Raw genomic sequence first — 19,621 nt, forward strand, 5'->3', positions numbered from 1 at the left:
GCCCCAGTCTGAAACTTTTGGTTGGTCCTAGAACTCTGGAAAAGAATTCGGCATAATTTAGTGGAACCCAGGATGGTCAACAGGACCTGGTACATTTGACACAGTGTTAGACCCGGTATCCATGGTTGGCTGAGGTAGGTACCTTAGGCCAAGTAGGGACACACGTTCCAACGTCAGGGAAAGGAAGGTCACCTTCTTAGCCCCACTCACCCCCACGGTAGCTTGGCATGAGCAGCCAGGCTTATCTTCAAGGCAAATGTGTAAAGTATTCGCAACCATGCTCACAATAATCCAATGATGATACCACAAATAGACTCCACACAAGTTTTATAAAACAAGTATAAACTTTATGTAAAAAGATATACAATAAGACCACACGATATAAAACCAACATATGAGGTTGTGTAATATTTCTCCTGGCCGGTTGTTAGGCCAGCCAGCCCTTGTAAGTTCTGGCGATATCAATGAGCACTTCTAAACATTCTACGGTACTCCTAATATCCTATCATACAGTTCGTAATGCTAGAATTAGGCACTTTTGCAATGTAAAAATACTGTAATACATAACGTAGCAACCAGACATTCTGCAATGAAAAGAATGCAATGCGTAACGCACCAATTGGGCACTTTGCAAGATAAAATAATGCCATGCGTAATACAACCACCAGATATGTCGATCCTCAAGAATAAGCCAATGCGTATACACTAATCGGGTAATTCGTTATGCAGGAATAATACAATGCGCAATACGCTAATCGGGTAGTTCATTATGCAGAAACAAGGCAATGCGTCAAACGACAATCAGGTAGTTTGTTATGCCGATAAAATGCCATGCGTCATACACTAATCAGGTAGTTCGTTATGCAGGAATAATGCAATGCGTAATACTCTAATCAGGTACTCCGTTCTGCAGAAATTATGCAATGTGTAATACGACAGTCAGGTACTCCGTTCTGCAGAAATGGAATAATGCGTAATACACTCGGGCCCGATCACCAGGCCTTAGGCGGTCTCTCCTTCTGACTTGCAGTCAGCCTCTCACAGTTGCCCCCAACACAATACAATGTAATCCCAACGTGCAGCTTCGCACTCCGGACCCTGTACCGCCACTCCCTTGGCAATACGGGCCGCGATACGAGCCAAAGCAGAGGCTCGCACTGCCAACACGAGAGAGAGAGGTCGAGAGCATCTCCCTCCCAGCCTGCGCCCCGCCCCAGGAGTCGACACACATTACCTGGAAGGCGCAAACTCACTCTCCTTTCTTCGTCCAGTGGCTGAGCCTCCAATGCAGCTTTGTGAAATTGCAACGGCGGCTCGGGCCGGTAACTCAGCTCCTCTGGGACTGCCTGTCCGGGCCGCTTCAATTACGAAGACCTCATGCTGCCACAAAGCACACGCACACATCGTCACTGAGTCTTCCTTCACTCCGGTTGCATGATCACTGGGCACTCCACACACGAGTCTCAGGCTGCACGAAGACTCTGAGACTCACTTTACTCTGGTGCACACAATAACAAGGCAAATCCTCATGAAGGTTTCCCGGTGCACAACGCACCCGCACACAGCGACGATGAGACTCACTTGGATTCCGGTGCACACGAAAACAAGGCAAATCCTCACGAAGGTCTCACGGTGCACAATGCACACACACACAGCATCAATGAGACTCACTTGGATTCCGGTGCACACGATAACAAGGCAAATCCTCACGAAGGTCTCACGGTGCACAACGCACCTGCACACAGCGGCGATGAGACTCACTTGGATACCGGTGCACACGATTACTGGACAATCCTCGCAAAGGGGTTCAGGCTGCACAAAGCACACGCACACCGCGTCGCTGATCCTTGCTTAGACTCCAGGTGTCCCCGATCACAGGCCGATCCTCCTGAAGGTCTCAGGCTGCACAAAGCGCACACACACAGCATCGCTGAGACTCACTTGGACGCCAGGCACCTACAATCACAGGGCAGTTCTTAGGAGGGTCTCAGGCTGCAACAAGCATGCACACACAGTGCAGCTGAGACTCTCCTGGAAACTTTTGTGTTCCTGTGTTTCCGAACTTGGAGCCAGCTCACCTCAGGCCCTTGGGGATAAGTTAATTCAGGACACAGCACACAGCAAAGTCCTTCAAACAGGGGGACACAGCACACAGCAAAGTTGAAACAGCGAACTGCAGGCCAGCCCCAGATCACACAGCAAGGGTCAGTCCTATCCTTCAGTCTCTTCAGTTGTTTCTTCTTTGGCAAAGATCCTCTTGACCACGAAGTAGCTCCAGTCTTGTTCACACTTGATCAAGCCATTCTCCAAAGTTCAGGGGCATCAGCTCTCATAGTTATACCCCTCAATGGCTTTGAAGACTTTGTGCTTCAGGGGGATTGACCCCTGTTAAAACCAGTTCTGGGTGCCTCCCTGCCAGTGACACTTTTCTTCCTTTGATTAGTGGGGGTCTGGATTCTCAATCACTCAGCAGTAGATGAGCCAATTATTTTATAGCAGCAACCCAGGCCTCTTCACCTCTAGGAGCTTCTCCTCTCCCTACACACCAGATGCAGGTCAGCCTGTTGCTGTCTCACCTCCTCCCCTGGGTCAAGACATTCCCCAGATCCTATCGCTTTCAAATCCAGACAGTCAATCCTTAGCCAGGCAGAGACACACAGAAATGTCAGAGCACAAAAACTCAGCCACTTCTAAAAGAGTGGCTTCTGAATACACAATGCAAAAACCACCCACATAAAAAGATGTGTTATTACATAGTGAGTTCAGGCATACTAAACTTCATCGTTCCATCTTAAGCCTTTGGGAAGATAGGCTGGAAAACATATTACACAGCCTTCCCATTCTGTCCTATGGGCAAGATGGCCTTTCAACAGTGAAAAACGAAATGGAGATTATTTCACTGTCAGGACATGACACACACCTTAGTACATGTCCTACCTTTCACATGCACTGTACCCTGTCCAGGGGGTACCCTAGAGCTACCATAGGGGTGTCTGATGTGCCTAGAAAGGGAAGGGTAAGGTCTGGCAAGTGAATGCACTTGACAGAACAACATGGCAGTTTAACAAACTGCGCGCAGGCCCTGCAATGGCAGACCTGAGTTCCCTTTTTAAGGCTACTTGTGTGGGTGGTACAAATAGTGCTGCAGGCCCTCTAGTAGCATTTGCATTACCAGCCCTGGCACACTTAGTGCTCTGTACTAGGGACTTTACTAGTAAGGCAAACATACCAATGATGGACAACCAATTACCATTACTTTATACAGGGAACACATACACTTTGACACTGTTTAGCAGTGGCAAAGTGTCCAAAGCATCTAAGTTGGCAACACCATGTCAGAAAAAAGGTCTAGGGGGGAAAGCAAAAAGTTTAGGAACTTTAGCCAGAAAGGGCCAAGTCCTACACACAGCATTTAGACAATCTCTTTTACAATGCTCCAATTGACCACAAGCAAAACGGAATCCTCCAGTTCCCGGGGCCTCTCCTTGGCCCCTTCTGTTCTCCCTTCACCTCATGCCTTTCCGCTGCCTCCCACCTTTTGTTCCCTTCTTTTTGGTGGTCCCCATTGTCCTCCCCCTATGTTCTTCTCCATGGTTTGCAACTTCAAAAACACAAATTCACCTTCTTTTGTTCCTTGAACACTACACAATGCTTTGTAACTGTTGATTCTGCTTCGTAGTTTGCCATCCAGTACATGTAGTTATTAACTCCTCACATTAGACAACAATCCTTGCACAAAAGCAGAACTTACAGCTTCCTGAGTTATTGCCGTCAGATGGACAATGCTCGAATATGTCTAAAAAAACATCCTAAAGCCTCTCTACAGAGTATGCTGATGACTCATCCTTATTCTGTTTACAATTAGAGACCCTAGTCCAATCAGTTTTCACTGGGCACACACACCCGCTACCACATTTATCTACACATTTATGGCTGCACAAAGCCCTATTGTTTCAGGGGTCCTGTCTCAGCCATGTCGACTTTTCTATGAATCAATTGCTTATTTCACTTGGTACCACCAACCACAACATTTGATTCACATTCTCCCAATTCGGTCTAAATGCTCCGTTCAAACATGCTGTTAAATTCGTCACAGAACTGGATTGGATTTTATCAAATGTTAGAGAACTGTTTCTTAATACTCCTTAGGTCAGAGGTGTTCCAAGGGACGTGGACAGCAATCCTACTCCAACTGTGGGGTAGTCCCTCAAAGGAAGGCGGGTGTCGTCATCAACATTCTTTAAATGAGAGGATGGGAAGCGTTTATTGCTCAGTAGTTCTGCTGTTGATCAAAGGTTTTCTCTAGTGATTGTGGAGCTGCAGTCTAGGGGGTCTCTAAGCCCGATTTAGACTGAATGCACTCACATGGTAGACTGACCCACAGTAGTGGAGTCTATATCTTGAATGGGTACTAACACTGCTTCCCCCCCAGGTCAGAGGAGTTCCAAGGGACGTGGACAGCAATCCTACTCCAACTGTGGGGTAGTCCCTCAAAGGAAGGTGGGTGTCGGGAGCAGGTGCGGAGGGGTCTTCATTATCAACATTCTTTAAATGAGAGGATGGTAAGCGTTTATTGCTCAGTAGTTCTGCTGTTGATCAAAGGTTTTCTCTAGTGATTGTGGAGCTGCAGTCTTGGGGGTCTCTAAGCCCAGTTGAGACTGAATGCACTCACACGGTAGACCGGCCCACAGTAGTGGAGTCTATATCTTGAATGGTTACTAACACTGCTTTACCCAGTTCTTTAGCCAGAAGCTTTGTAGTGCTTCCTTATGCGTTACCTCCATGTGGTCTATCTGCCAATGGTCCTCCGTGCTCTACTCCATTTCCACGTGTATCATTGCTGTACCCCAGGCCTATCCAACTGACATGAGAAACATGTTAAACAAAATTATCCTCCCTTTGATCTTCGCATTTTCCCTCTGTCTGTTGTGGTTCATTGATCTGGAGGAATAGGTAGGAAGGAAGTAGAGCAGAAGGAATACAAAACTTTACGCTGTCCCTAAGGTGACTTATTAGATATTCCAATTATTCCTAGGTGTTTTTCATCTAATGGACTAGGATTCATTGTTATTTTACTTTAGTTACTCTCCAAGGAGATAGGGAGAGAGAATGTATTGCGCACTCACACCCAACAATCCCCTTGTGTTTGGCTGGCCTTCGGTTGAGCACACAGAGGGCCTGGGTAAGGCACCAGGTAGGCTAGATAAGGGGGTAAGTGGGCCTCTTTCTCTAATACACCCCTTTCTCTCACACATTCATCCTTCAAGAGTCTGTGCTTCAGGTCCTGATACTCCTTCCTTTCTTCCCCAGTTCCACACTAATTCTAGAGTTGAGGTTCTAAACAATAATTTGCATTCAAAGATTTTTTGTCTTTCCACTACCTACTCACCCAAAACAGTGTCTTTGTGTCTGGACTACCTACCAAGCCAACCAACCTATTATCTCATTGTCTCCCATGCAGATGGCATCTCTGTTCACTTTTGAACCAAATGCAAGACGATACATGGAATGCAAGCAAAATATGGCAAGTAGAGTTAAAATTTGCCTAAAGTTGGGTCAACATGCTTAAGCTGTATTGGGCTCTGCTTTGCTCCATCCCAGTCCTCCTGGAGAAATCTCTCCCTTACCTTTGGCACCAGGGATCATCATATGGAGTCTGATCCAGCTATCTCCTGTTTGCCTAGCCAAGACAATTCCCAGGTACACAGTGCACCAGTTTCTGTTAAATAAAATACAATGCCATGGGTAGTACAAAGGACATCTTAATGCTTTTAATGCAAACTAGCCAGCAAACCATTCATTAATTAAGCAAGACACTTGTGATTTCAGTGGATCATAGCTTCACACTTGGTCAGTTGGCGCATGTAATGCTAACATCTACACATTTTCAGTTATATTTATTAAACATTTCTCAGTACAGGTGAATGGAAAGGCCTTTCGTGGACCTTCTCCTGCAGGTGACCTTTACCTCCAACGCATTGTCCACTGGGTTGGGTGCACATCTCTACAAGATACTTTGACCTCTTACTACCATGGTCAATACATCAACTACCTAAAGCAGATGGCCATACGCCAGGCACTCAAAGCCTTATACAAGCTTGTTTATAGCTAGGTGGGCCTCATAAAGACGGGCAACACAACAGCCTTGCATTACAGGGGAATACCTACTTCCTCCAGCTCTCTGCACTAGCTCAAGAGACCTGGCACTTGGTAGTCTGCACCAAGATCCATCGTCTAGCGAACACCTACTGGGGATGGACAATGTCTTTGCACACCTGTTAAGCAGAACCCATCAACAAGTCCATGAGTGTGAACTTCACATGCACGTTCTCCACAGGTACTTACAGCGGTGGGTGGATCACAGCCATTGACCTCTTTGCAACCCAAAACAGCAAATGGGCAATGCCCTCAGGAGGGATTGGTCTGGGATATTTGCTTATGCTCTTCTGCCTCTCCCACCCATCGCCTAAGGTGTGAGGAATATGAGGCAGGTGTCCATGACCATCATCCTGGTAATCTCAACCTTGGACAAACAGGGCAAACAGTAATGAATAATATCATTTAGTCCCCACTGGAAGGTACTGATCAGGCTGAACCTTCTAACACAACAAAACGGCCAAATGAGGCACGCAGATCCCAAGAAGCTCAATCGGGTGATCTGGAACCTGAGGTCTTAAAGTTTGGCTACCTAAACCTCCCTGAGGTTTAGGAAGTGAGGGAAGAGGTAGGCTCTGCAGCATCTGAACAAACTTTTCTAGGTGGCAACCAGACACCATCGAGGGAGCCTGAGCTCCCCACTCCCAAAATGTAATGACCCCATCAGATGGTAGTGCGCCCGGGTCTTCAGAGGGGTTCCTTCGTCCCAGTTGTTGGGAATACCCAGTAGCTTAAAAAACAACCTTCAGATTCCGCCCCAGGTGCTGGGATTAACAAGCAGCTTCTAATATAATGACCTTCAGATGTTACCTCACGTACCAGGTGCTCTGAGTACACAGTAGTTTCTACAACACGTCCTCATTTAAAGGCAACCTTACTTTTTACCAGCCCCCAAAAGGGCAGGATTACCGAGTAGTTTCTTAACAGCAGACTCCCTTAGTTGAAAATCCTGAGTGCATTCAAATGTAAATAGTCCTCTCAGGAAGTTTCTTAAACACAGGTCTCCGCAGTCTCTGGGGCATTGTAATATGAGGAGCAGCCGTTCTGAGAGCTGGGATCCATCCATCCAACATCCTCCTGCTCTCCATCCATCACCTCGTCTCTCATCCATCCAACAGAAACTTCCCATACATTCATCACCTATCTCTCCTTCTCACATCCATCCCACGCCCACCTGTCCATCCATCCATCACCTTTGTCCTTCTCTCATCCAGACAACATCCACCTCCTTATCCGTCCATTCCTTCTGTCCTACTCTCATCCATTCAACAACCTCCTCCTCTCCATCCATCAATGCATCACCTCATCTCTCCTCTCATCCATCCAATGACAAACTCCCCTTCCATCCATCCATCCCCTCTTTCTTTTCATCCATTGATCCACTTCAATCCATCCTCTTCTATCTGCTCAGAACCATCGACCCATCCGATCCATCCATCTGTCTATCCATCCTCTTCAGTCTGCTCAGTACATCCACCCAACCGATCCATCCATCCTGTGTCCTTCTCTCATCTATTCAACATTCACCTCCTTTCCATCCATCCCCTCGTCTCTCCTCTCATCCATCCAACATCCGTTTGTCCATCCATCCGTTGTCCATCCATCCATCCATCATCAACCTCCTCCCATCCATCATCTTTGTTCTCTTCTATTCACTGAAAACACGATGTGCACAATTACATTGTTCAGGCGTGCTTGTGTTTTAATGCGTGTCCCTTAAGGGTTTGTGAGTTACGGAGCTGTTGAAATCACAGCGGCAATTCCCAGTGGAAAAAAACCTACACTGTTAATGATAATTTGTATTATAGTAGGGAATACAAGACCATTGTGTTCAGGGCTGCGACCACCCAAACATTCCACATCACTGCCAAATAAGGGGCATTATGGAATGTGAATATTGCGACCCTGGAGTGGCCCACCCCCTGTTTGGACTAGTAAAGATCGTTCTTTAGTGTGTCTGCAGCAGGGAACAAAATCAAAATATAGGTCAAATGATGATTAAGCATGGACCAAGAATTATTTTCATGAACAGTTTATTAAATACATAAACGCTTCATTTTATATCAAAGATTCCACAGGTAGGCTTCTAACAAGGATGTTTTCTTTTTGTATAATACGATGTGAACGGAATCCCCTTCAGACACTCCTAAAGCTATAATAAACAAACATTAGAACAGGCAGGAAGAAGTTGCCAGCATTGCAAGGACCAAAAAACACTAGAAGACATTTTTGTATCTTATTTCTTTTTTTAATAAGGTCATTCAGTTGTACTTAATGTCTTCTTGGTTGAATATAAGGTAACAAAAATGCTTAAAACACTTTTAATTATAACTTTTCTACGTGCTGCACAACAGCCACAATGCTCTACGGCAGGGGTCTCCAACCTTTTCTGTAGTGAGAACTACTTCTGCTCAAGAAAGTCTTCACGATCTACTAGCAAATTTTATACCTGTAAAATAGTGACTACACTATGACCACCCAAAGCAAGATTTTCAGTAGTTGCCACCCAAGTATACCAAGTGCGGTTACCAGAAGAAATGCTGGGAAAAAGTTCTTCAATATTAAATGTCTCACTGTGAGAAGTTGGCCTGGTATATGCTGTCCACTAATTAAAGTGGGCACCCTGTACCAGTCCAAACAACCCCTTATGGTGATAGGTTAAAGACAACCTTTATTAAAAGCTACCCTAGTGGTAGCTATGGAGAGCAGCCTTCAGGCTAAGTCTTGAAGGAATGTAAAGCAGCTTGTTTTACCAGTCTATAATCTCTTGAATGACCAAATGAAAGGACAACAACACCAGGTATATATTCAAAATATATGTATTCAAGATAAAACACACCCCTCTAGTCTCTTTATGAGGCTGGAGTTCGAAGTACTTAAGTTACAAGTCAGTATGCAACAGTAAAAGCACAAATACACATTTGGGCCCTAGGGGCGCACCAAACCATATACCAATCAAGTGGTATAAGAACCACGACGGAACTAGACACAAGGCCTAGAGCCTTTAGAAGTGCTTGGGCCCCAAGGAACCACCCAAGGTAGTGACGTAGGGGGCCCACGGGGGACACGTGCAGTGTTGGAACAGAGGCGGGAATCACCGTTAACTTCTATGGGGAAAGTCGCTGTTGGAAAATTACAAGTTAAGGACACTTAGAGGGCGACTACAAGCAAACCCTTTTCGACTTAGAGGTGTCTAGGGCCAACACTCACGGGAGCACCGGGGTACTCGTGTTACCTCACCCAGTGAAGCCGGGTACATAGGTGTCTTTTGGTGTCGGGTCGCGGCGTCCTGTTCAATGGCAGCTGGCAAAGAAGTGCTGCTGCCATGGAGAGGAGAAGTGTCGGAAGAGATCCAAGCCTGGATCGAGGATGGAAGGAACCTGAAAGCAGAGGGGACAGAGTCTGGGTCACTTACCAGTGACCAGGGGCATGATAGTCCAATGCCCACAGATGTTGGGTGCTTCAGGTGAGTTGACGGGTGTCTTGACTCTTCAGTCCTGAGGTCCAGGAGGCGTCAATGATGACCCGAAGCTGGATTCGAGCTGTCCCACAAAGTTTGTCGAGTGCTGCGGTGTTGGCGACCAGAATGGACCCAACAAGACTTGGCAACGGCAAGTCAAGTGGAAATAGAAGAGAGACGTCGGTGCAGACCAGCAAGGTCTGGGGGACTCACCCAGCAAGGGTAAGTCAGGGTACATCTGGAGCAACCAGGAAATCCCAAGCAGAAAAAGAGTTGCCTTCGTGGGGACCCACTAGCCAACGGGCTAGCGATCGCGAAGGAGCCTCGAGCAATCGCACTGGAAACTGGCCCACGGGTCACCCGTGGATTAGAGGCCAGAGATCTTCGGTGCACCCGGTGTGCACGGCTGGGGCTACTCAGAGCCCAAAGCACAACTTCAAGGAATACCAGGAAGATGATGTACCGGCAAAAGTTCACGATGTCCAGGGGTCACGGTTCCACATCACCCACGATAGCCACGGGCCTCAGCTTTGCTGTGGACTCAGGGTAGCCTCGGCGAAGTCTGGAAACCCACCTCTGGAGATGCAAAGACTTCGGCGTCCAGCAGGAGCTTCAGAGTTGCAGACCAGACAGTTGCTTCTTTGGTGCCTGCCAAGCAGGGGAGTTACTCCTTGACTCCAAGGGAGATTTCTTCAGTTTTCTAGTCGAAATAGAAAGTCGAAGGTCCAGGATATATGTTGCAGAGTTTCGTCCAGGGTAATCTAAAGTCTCAAGGACTGGGTTCCTATACTAAGATAGGGGGTTGGACATACTCTGGGGACCCACCTATGGGAGGGTTTGGATAGAGGGGTGGTTACACCCATTTCCTTTGTCCAGTTTCACACCAGAGCAGGGGCAGGAAGCCCCTGCAACCAGTTTGAACTGGACTATGCTCAGGGACACCAAGTGTGCCCCATAGCAGGACTTCAAAGCAACAGAGAGTGCTCCCACCCAGCCGCAATACACACTGTCTGGGGAGGTGGTTACACCTCCCTGTGACAGGAAACCTATTGTCCAGGCCTTCCCTGCCGGAGGTTCGGTCAGCAGCAGGAGCCCAGACCCGTGTCTGTGGCAGTGGCATCCATTTTGTGATGCCAGGGCTCTAGAAAGTCTTCACCGGTTAGACCAGTGGGTACATGTCTCTCCCTCTAGAAGGGTGGAATGCTACCCCCGCCGCCAGAACTGGCGGGGGGGGGGTAGTATTCCAAAGTGTTTGACACCAAACACGACATGTTTCCATGCAGCCAGTCCAAAGTTGGCATTTACCGCGCGGTTATAATGCACTTAAGAGTATATGGTCAGGCTGCACCCCAAACAGCATCAGAGGAGGTACTCCGAACACTGCAGAGGGGCTCTGCTCATGCAGGGGCACCCTCTCACTTAAAAATCAAGCACTCTGCCTTCAGGATTGTTAAGGCCTGCAATAGGTTTTATATGTGTGTGCAATGGTATTGATATAGGTAGCCTATACCACAGTAAGGGGTGCATGCACCACCTTACCCAGGCTGCAGTAGCAGACCTGTGGTGTCATTTTAGAGTGCTTCCCAGGGGTGGCGTAATACATGCTGCAGCCCCTGGTAGGCCTCTGAGGTACCTATGCCCTGGATACATAGTATACCATATACTAGAGACTTATAAGGCACTCCGGAATCCAATTAGAGATGTACCTAATGTACATGGAAACCATTTTAGAGAGGAAGCAGCTAGGCTGGGGTCCTGATTAGCAGGGCCACAGCCAGACTAAGGTCGAAAAACAGTGAAACACCAGCAAAAAGTGGGGGTACCCATCATAAACTTACATTTACAACCAAAGTTACCTTTGTGATTCCTGACTGGCAGTGCTTTAAATGGGCCGGTACTCACCGGTACTGAGTTTCGGCACTTCTTAGTTTTATCACTCTGAGTACCGGCACTTCTCTACTGCCAAGGAGAGTACGGGTACCCATGAAACCTTGGTGGTGAAGGCCTGTCTCTGACAGCCAAGGCACTTCTGTAGACCTTGGGCTCATCTGCATACCGTCCCGGTGTTCACCATCCTGCTGTGTTGCAAACACAGAAATCGAGGCAGCCCGGTGACAGCGCTATTCAGCCGTGGGAGGTAACCAGGTTCAAATGGCTTTAATCGCACCTGATTCTTTTGTGTAAGTGTCTGCTATTGTTTGTCTTCTTGCCTGTGATTGTTTTTACGTGAGAGAAATACGAGAAACAGGGGGAGAGAATAGACACACTAGTGTCTTTGAAGGCATATTATAGGAAATGTGTGGAATGCTTGTGTGTGCACGTCCGCTTGTTTCTTTCTGTCTCGCTCAAGAATATATGGTATTGTGCCAAGCAACATAGTGATGTTGCAAATATTACAAAATAAGGAAATGTGAAAATATCACAACGTTTGGGTTTCGTTGTGTAATGAGTAAACACACCTTCTTTGTTTATTTAAAGACATTTCTAATGTGTTTTGGTATGTGCTGCAAGTAGTATATAAGTCAAGAAGCATGTCTTCCCCTAAGCCCCGCCCAAGCCCCGCCCATTCGCCATATTTAAATGAGTACCTGCACTTTTCCCCCCCCCCCCCATTTAAAGCACTGCTGACTGGTGTAAATACATTTTGTACTACATATTTCTCTGTGGTGGTGGATTAAAGAGGTATGAGGTGGAATCAAGACTGGACAGCCTGGGTCTTGACCTTTGAGAGGGCTGGCTTCACAACACTTTGGGCATCAGCTCTTCATGTTTTTACAAACCAAGCACTGAAGCCCAGGGAATGATACATGACATTCTCAGTCGTATGCTATGGTGTTTGTCTACGTTTTTCAGGCTTACTGCGGGGAATGTGAATTTTCAAAAGACTATAAATATACAGTCAATAGGGAGAGGGAATCTATGAACATATTTTTACGCTTTTTTGTGACTCTGGCCACATGTCTAACTACTGTGGTGCATTGTTAATTTTGTACACTGGTAAACCAGTGAGAGAGGATTGTGTGAACGTGTGTTTGTTGTTTATGTATTATGGGCAATGTGTCAACAAGCCACTTCAATGTTCCTTGAAACATTGAAAGACTGAAGTGAATAATTCTGAAAATACAAGCAGTCGCAACAATAAGTCAGTTTGGTATCGCAGAGCAGTGAGTGTAGTCAGGATTTGTATAGACGGCATAGTTTAAAGACATTAGCAAAGCCAATAGCCACTTATTATGTCCCAAAGGCGAGGCCTGTTGGCTATGCCAATCCTTGTTAAATGCTTGAATACACCAATGAACAGTGCAAAGGTCACAAGATAACATTTGCAAAGTGTCAGGCATTGCACCATGTGTGCAACTATTTTAAAAGATTGTTATCCATTCGAGCGAGATGCAACATTTTTTTTTGTTAAAATCTGCACATTATGCGAGGTAAGTGTGGGAAATGCATAGCTTTGCAGGAAAAGCAGCGGCTAAGTACTTATGGCCTTGCCAGATTCCAATATGCTTTGAGCTGCTAATAGTATTTCTAATTTATCTTTCTACATTCTGAATCTTAAACCGCTCTTCTTTTCTTCACCTAAGAGTTGGAGTTCCTCCTTGAATTAAGCATTGCATAATTTGTATGTGTGCAGGCACTGGTATGTAAAATTGCATATACATCATTTTATGCATGTTTTTGTCTTAACCTGCAGTAATAATCCAAACATCTTAGATTGATATCTCTCCATTGGCTAAATTTCAACACCTCACCATCTCCAAACGAGTACCATTTTATCTTCTTACAAAACTTACATGGCTCGATACTTCGGGAAGACTGCAGCAAGGACATACATTTTGACACATGATTCGTTGCATTCTCCCGGGGTAGCAATAAGATGAACAAGAATGTAAATGTTTCTTAGAGCTAGCTAAACATAAAAGTTATGTCTGAAGTGAATAGATTTAAACCAGTGTAACTTGGTAGGGAGGTTCAACTCTGCCTTTCTACATCTCTTTATTAGAGAAATACTCCCACTCAGCCTTCATCAACGCCAGATGAATCCATGAAATAACTCTTGTCTACTTGAAATCCAGATATTCTTCAAAGCAAAAACCTTTTCTGTTTTGTAGTATTCTTGCAATTACCACTGTAAGGCTTTTCAACCATGATAACTCTGTTATACCTGTTTCCTAGTGGCTGTCTAGTTGTTTCATATCCATCTCTGAAAATATGTCTCTTTTTATGGCCATTTATTTGTTTGTACGTGAGAATCTACATCTGTCATCCAATCCAATCCAATTCCAACAACGGCGGCCTCTCCATTGAAGTGGAGGAGCGTACCACCACCAGCACTCACGCCACAACCAGCAAATAAAACGATAATAAAACGGGTTTTAAACCCGTTTTAGTATGGTTTTATTTTAATCCCCTAGACCCACCCCCAGGACTCTGATGCGTCTTGGGTGTGGGTCCAGGGGAAGGCACTGCTGGTGGGGGAGTGGTGGGCACATCCTTCACTGTGCATGAGGGTTTGGCCGGCCATCTCAGCCCTAGCAACGCAAGTGGCACAGGCTCTCAGTCTGCCTTGGAGCGCAAGCGCCGGCGCTCAGGCCAATCCTGATGCTGCTGTCATGCAGAGTCAGGACTGGCCTCACTGCAGTCCGGGAATCTGTGTCACCCGAACTCCCCCCACCTCCCTCCTCTGGCCCGGCCTACCACCAGGGGAAGGGCCGCTACTGAATTCCAAATGTGGCATATCCCACAATATACACTATTGGATCATATTTTCTATTGTCATAGATATGTCCTTCCAGTTTTCAGCTAGTCACTTACAGTTTTAAACCTAGATTTCTTAAAAGTGGTTATTATCGAAAAAACCTATATAGAAAATCTTTTTAGAGACTGAGACTTGATCAGACTCTGATTTACTAAAAAAATGTCTGTTTGAGGTAGACCAAGTTTCAGTTGACATTCTTATTTTTACCTCAGAGTGCTGTTTAGCAAAAAGTAGTTTATTTTGCTAGTATTACTGATAAAAATACCAGATGAAATATTAATCTTACTGCATAATTTGATAATTGCTCCTAACCAACTGGGAACCCCAATAATTTGAATCTGGGTGTGTAAATCCCTAGCACCTTCCGAATTTGTGTAACATTCTCACAAATGGACAGATATGTTGTCAGTAAAGGCCTCTTCCATGTCACCCCCATTTTGCCTCCACCGGGTTGGGAAAGAGAATGTCCGGTAACCGGGAATGGGGATGGCAGTGACATACTAAAATAGTCTGGCCCCACAACCCATTCTGTTTCTCACTTTTTTCCCTGATTGGATAAAAAGGTAATGGGGTAGGGTGGTGGTCATCTTGGCTTCGGGCCACACTTAGGGGCACCAGACAGTATTTCTGCACCCGGGGAGGCAGAATTTACCATCTTATTGCCTGCTTGTGTGTCAAAACAATGCCCAAAGATATCCCAATTTCCTTTCACTTGCCATGGTATTTGGGCTCCAGGGCAGTCGGCAACCAGGTACTAATACGAAATATGGCCATTTTTGAAACATAGAGACCAGAGTAGATCCAGGGCTGTGTGGCTTGTTTGAATCCCTGAATGCCCTCAATATGTCAAAGTATGGGGTCAAAAAGATTCTTTCTTTCCATATTTGTGTGACCGAAAATGTGGGCTCTTCCAACCAGTGGCCAAAGTCATTCCACCCTGCATTCCTTTATTCCACTAATTAAAACTCTGCCTCGTGTGGGTATCTTTGCCCATTTAAAAGAGGAATAGGTTCCATTTTTCATTAATTAGATTTTTCCAATTGTCTTAATGGCTGGACTGTACACAATGAAAATCCATTATAAGCTGCAGCCCAGTTGGTGGCTGTGGTTATCAGTTGTTTTTGGACAACAGCAAACACTGTGTATCCTTGTGACCAGAAGAGTCTGATGGATGTAACATTATATTATATTGTAAGTCAGCCAGTGAGGCAAAACATTTCAGGTGAAAACTTCTCTTATTTCTTCCTGTTTGTTTTCATACATTTTTTATTTCAAAGATTAATTAATTTATGAAAACCATGAGCCATCTACACAAGAGACCCTCCGTGGAATTCAGCGTTTGTCTACTTCTCAGAAATGTGTAGTTTTCCGGTTTCCACCTACTTCCATCACACAAATTGCAAAAAAATAATGTTAAAAAGAAAATTACACCTCTGTCTATTTCTGAAAGCTGAGAGGGGTGATCATAGAACATCAAACCTTTCGTTGGTGCCCTTCTTAGAGAAAAAACATATTTTCTTGCACATGACATTTTCTAGTGTGTTTCCAAAACAGCATTACCACATTTTGACTATATTTTGGTTCTCTCCATCGGAATACAGAAACCCTTTGTACTTCTAGAATCCCCAACATGTGGAAACAAAAGGAAGCAAATTTGTCCAGGATACCTTTTGTAGATAAAAGTTATGAAAGCTTAAGCACGAGTTGTCCAAATCATCAAACAAAGGATACTGGGGGGGCAGGAGTCTCCGCACGTAAGAAGTTAAAAGTTGGTGGGGGCAGTAGAGGGGATATAAGGTTAACAAGAGCGTGATTAAAGGCTATAGTACAAAACTTGAAAAGCATTATGTTTACATGTTAATCTAGTATCATATTCAGGCAGCATGGCTTGCAATTTAAAATGGCCTGATAAAAGTAATATAGACATAGGTGTCAGTTTGAATGAAAGAAATGCAAGGCATAGCTTCTGCTTCAGATTTCAGATTGGTTAAAGAGCCATAGAAGATAAAAAAACGTTTTTGGAAGGCAGAAGAAATTCTTTGCTTTTCTACACATTGATAGAGTACCAGCATTCTGCATACAATGTAACATAAAACATGTTTGATACATCCCCTATTTCTTTAGAAGTTGTTTCCAAATGAGTCTGGATCTGTTATCTAATGTATTACAGTTGTCGCCTTTTGCTTTAGATGCTCGCCTTGAAAACATGCTTCCACGTTTTTCCCATTCAAATTACTTTTGCTGCTTGTCTCCTGATTTTTAGGTTGAGCCTAGGCAGCGTGTATGCGCGGCCTGCAAGACATGCTGTAATCACTATACTGATTGTAAACCCACCTGCTACTTACCATTGGTTCGCTCCTTCGTCGGTCTTCTTTGGTGGCTCCTCATTGGTTGGTGCTCCTGATACATCACTTCTGTTTTTTGCTCAGGAGCACCGGCCAACCACAGTTTCCTTATGCTGTAGGGGTTTATGTGTTCCTGTGGGCACAAGTTCAAGAAAGGGCAAGTGTGGAAACTTGCAAACATAACGTGAGTGAATCATGAACATCCTTCTGCTGACTTGTTTATAATGGGTTTGCTCTCCACTCGCTCACTTTAAACTAAGAAAGCAGCTTCTAAATCAACATAACAATGCACAAGTGTAGATATGACAACCCCAACACGCACTCACCTAGCCCGGTCCTTTGTCTTTTAACATACAAAAGTGTGTTTACCCAGGCAAATGGCTTTAGATCGCTCTATGATATATTACATGCCTTGAGGGGAGTACGAGCTGTGGAAGGACACTATCACATGGTGCGCATGCTCTAGGTACTCTATGGTGTCCTGCCCTACACCAGAGTCACTATCATGCGGTGCATGTGCTCCAGGTGCTCTATGGTGTCCTGCCAGACACCGGAGACACGCTTTGCCCTCTGATTGTCCGAGCGGGTTGTTTCCAGAGTTCCCGGCGGATGAGCCACCCCTCCAGGTGGGGCACGTGCTCCCCACACGGGGCCAGCTGTCGCAATGAGTCAACTTTCCAAGCACTGTTTATTCGAGATAATAAATGCATACTGGACATACCCGAGCACATACCGAAGGTGCATATGCCGCGGCGAGAGAAAGTGCCTCGGGGATCAGTATGTGTTAATACTGGTTAGCTATTCCTGTAGCCATTCGTAATGTTATGTTTTTAATGATACACTACTCTCTTTTCTATTTCCATGCTATCAGAATGAGGCTATGCTTGTCTGTTCCATGGCCACTCCTGGGGACGTGGTCACTCCCCTGGTTTTAGACCGGAACACATAGGTAGTTTTTTGGACGTTTGCTTCTGTGGGGTTTTTTTGTGCAAGTTGGTGCTGTGATTTGAATTGCAGTTCAAACATTTTGGGGGGTTTATTTGGAGTATTGTTTTCCCCAGGATATGATGACATCAGCTTTGGAGAATTACATCAAATGTATTCTTGCTTATGCAGCCGGTGCTTCTTTTATGATATCTGTGTAATGGATGAATGTCATTGAAGTAGTTACCAAGCCAAGTTGACTATTTAATACTAACTTAATTTTGTTATGGAGTTTCATTTTTTGGGGCAGGGGGCATTCAACTGAAGGGCTGGGTTTTACCATAAATGCAATCTGGCGTTGCTTAAGAATCAAGATCACAAAATTACTGAACCTCCTGTCCACTTGGGTTTGCTTTCTCAAATTTGTATTGCACCTGATACTATTGGGGTGTTTTCTACCTGTACAACATGTTTAGTTTCTGTGCAAAGAGGTAATGTGTTTCCTTTTTATCTTATGTCCCCATAGATTTATTCTCACATAATTTGTGTTTTACATTAAGCTTGAGTCAACATTGTTCATAGCAACGTGGAGGACATAACAGATGTTTTAACCAATTAATTAAACTATGGATGAATTAAATGTGTAAGCTCTACAAGTTATGCATACATTTTCTTCACAAAATGCTTGACTCATTAATCTTATTGGATCGCATCAGAACATTACCTAAGGAGAGAGCCAAGCATTCCCCTAATAATAAACTCATATCTATCTCTCTCCCAATTATACTATGTGCCATAAGGAGGCAGGTATTCTTTCTGAGCGGAACAACAATGTATCTTGCTCTTAAATGGCATTGGTCACAGTGGATCAGGTTTTCTTTTCTGGGAGTGAAACTGATTAGTTAAGGCTTCACTCTCCAGGTACGTATAGGAGGGGGCACACCTAAATCTAAGCAGTGATAGCTGGCACTACAAGTAAAACTTCCATAAATTCTATTAAATTGATTTCTGGGGGATCCCCTGCATGGGCTATTGTTCTGTTAGAAAAATTAAGGTTTCATATGTTTCTATAGCACCCGCTTCATAAAAAAAGGATGTTGGGGCGCTTTACTTTCATAATTCTAAATCTTTGATGTCGCTTTGAACCCTTTTTCAATACATATTTTCAGTTGTAGGTGCTGTGCATGCTTCCAGGGCCGCCCTCTATCATCTTTACAACACGGGTGCCACTCTTTCTGTTTCAGCATGGCACCCACTTTTATGTTTACAACTCTAATAGCTCTAAGTCTTGGAAATGCGAGACTTATTGCATTGCAAATGCTTTTTTTTCATACTGCAGATAGACGGACATCCATAAACTCATTCAATGCAAACATCTGTTAAACATAGTCTTGTTGTGCTGTCCACCCATGAGATTATGGCAGTATGTTCTGAAGTTTGTTTTTAATTCTTATTGCATTGTTTTTGTGCAGCAAATGTTTTTTACACAGAAGTCTATAACAATAATTTGGGACTTAAACAAATATAATACATGAACATTCTAAATACCATGGTCTAATCTGATCTTTGCCAACACGGTGACATCAGCACTTGATCTTTCCAATGATATGTTGTTCAGCACGATACCGCCATCAGTGCAGACTTGAGATGGAATCGCATCATTTTATTGTATCATTTTAAGATTATCTTCCCTTAAAAACCTAATTGGCTCCATATTTGAGTTATTTCTCTCATTCAGGACATGGTGCTCCTAACTATCCAATCTTTTCATTATACCCCCTAACAATACATTACCGTTCCTTACCCCATGAGATCTGGGGCAGCCATGTTGACTTTTTACAGGGTTCCCATATCTAGCAGTTCAGGTTTAGTTCTCATCCTCTATGCATGATCCCATACTCACATCCCCCTCTTCACATATACTGGGTTGCCCAAAGTTAAGTTGAGCACTGGGTTGCACATTTCATGTAAATTACC

At 44.7% G+C, this 19,621-nt stretch overlaps 1 protein-coding gene across 1 annotated transcript in view; it reads left to right on the forward strand.

The window, feature by feature from the left end:
• The window catches only part of CYP2R1 (cytochrome P450 family 2 subfamily R member 1), a 209,173-nt gene that overhangs the window by 92,561 nt on the left and 96,991 nt on the right, over window positions 1-19,621 (forward strand). The gene's annotated exons all lie outside the window — the stretch shown is intronic.

This window comes from Triturus cristatus, chromosome 3_2 (genome assembly GCF_964204655.1).
Source record: "Triturus cristatus chromosome 3_2, aTriCri1.1, whole genome shotgun sequence".
Classification (NCBI taxonomy): domain Eukaryota; kingdom Metazoa; phylum Chordata; class Amphibia; order Caudata; family Salamandridae; genus Triturus; species Triturus cristatus.